The sequence below is a fragment of the Oryzias melastigma genome, linkage group LG6 (genome assembly GCF_002922805.2).
Source record: "Oryzias melastigma strain HK-1 linkage group LG6, ASM292280v2, whole genome shotgun sequence".
NCBI classification, from domain to species: domain Eukaryota; kingdom Metazoa; phylum Chordata; class Actinopteri; order Beloniformes; family Adrianichthyidae; genus Oryzias; species Oryzias melastigma.
Window position 1 is genome coordinate 30,308,801 of NC_050517.1, and position 1,830 is coordinate 30,310,630.

The window sequence follows — 1,830 nt, forward strand, 5'->3', positions numbered from 1 at the left end:
TTTTTTTGGCTATTTTGGAGTTTAGCTAATATTCTAGCTACATGCTAGCTGTTTTGGCTAATATAGATCACTTTTAGTGATTTCAACGATCAGCTTTAGCATTTTTAGTTATCAGTTTAAGCATCTTCTGTGGCTACATCCAGCTTACAGCATTCACACTAGCATTATATCTAGTTTTTAAAACGTTTAGTATTTTTTCTATGTAGATGACAGAAATGAATTATTTTAGATTCAGCTATGTGTGTCTTTCTGAAATACCATAAACATTCACGTTTAGGCTGTGATTGTTAAATCTTTTCTGTTGGCTCACAGACCGACCCCGACCCCCATCGGAGAAGAAAACAGTGGTGTGATCCTCACAAGAACAGGTTTGGGGATCCTGATTTAGATCACAAGACCATAAACATTTAATTCAATAACCTTAAGATTCTGACAGTAAACAGTCTCAGTCGTAGCAACAGTTTGTGAAATGTAAAAGTTGATGGTGGAAAGGCGTCATTGTGTGAAACAAATATTTGGTTTTGTTAACATTTGAACGAAAAGTGTCGACAATTATCAGGAGAACGAATGAATCTGTTTAAACAGATGATGTGCTGCTGCGTTTTTATTAAATGACATGGAAGGCTTGTTTTTTTACCCATAATTTAATTCTTAATTGACAATTAAATTTGACACTAAAAAATATATTTAGAATTTAACATTAAGAAAATTCAAATCAATCTTAATTTTTAAGACTAAAGTCTAAATAAAAGTAAAACTTTTTTGTAAATTCAAATAAAAATGTATTTTAAAATTTTAAATTCAGCATAAAAATGACATTTCAGTTCCTTGAAGTCAATTTCAACTGCATTTGAAAGTAATTTCAAATCTTTAGTATTTTATTTCCCGTTATTATCATAAATGTATTTAGACTGTAAAGCGATTCTCCTTCCAGGAAATACTTTTCATTTATGCACTTTTCCCCTAAGAATTCTAAGTATTAATTAAGCTGTCAGTCTTTATAATCAGAGTTGCTCCAACTCACCTGTAAATTGTATGAAAGCAGATTTTAGTTTTCGATTGTTTCTCCAGTTATTAGTTTTACTTCCAGAGTTTCTCTTCGTTCTGAAGGAACTGAAATAACTTAGACTCACAGCAGATGTGACAGTAGATGTTCCTCAGATCAGGAGATCTGCGCCGTCTTTAAATCGAAGAAGTCCAGTGTGAGTCACCCCGATGAATAACTGAGGTTTAGCCAAAACGAGACCAAAAACTGTAAGATCAAGTTGGTTTTATTGACTCATTCCGTGATCAAATAACAGAAGCTGATTCAGATTTCCATTTATCATCTGCCCTCGTTTAGAAAGTGGAGACATTTCTACTTCTTCATTCATTCGTTGCCTTCAAATAAAAAGTTCATTAAAAGTACCGAAAAACTTCCACAAGCAGGAACATCACAACATCACTGCACACAAAGTATTCCTCATTTAAATACGTTTTCTTCTATTAAAAATAAATACAATCAATGTTGATATGATGCAGTTAAAGTTTCAATTCTGAAGAACTCTGAGTGTCTGAGAAGAAAGTCAAATTTACCAGAAGGTTTTTCAAACTAAATGCCATAAACATCAAAACATTTTAGTCTGCGGATCTCCTCATAAATAAATACAGATTCCTGGCAGCATTCGGCGGATGATGGAGGGAAAGAAACTTAAACAGGAGAACCTGCAGGTCTGTGAGTGAGTGACGGCTGCTCGTCTCAGACAGGTGGAGAGGTGGAGAGGTGGAGAGGTGGACGGGTGGAGAGGTGGACGGGTGGAGAGGTGGACGGGTGGACAGGTGGGCAGGTGG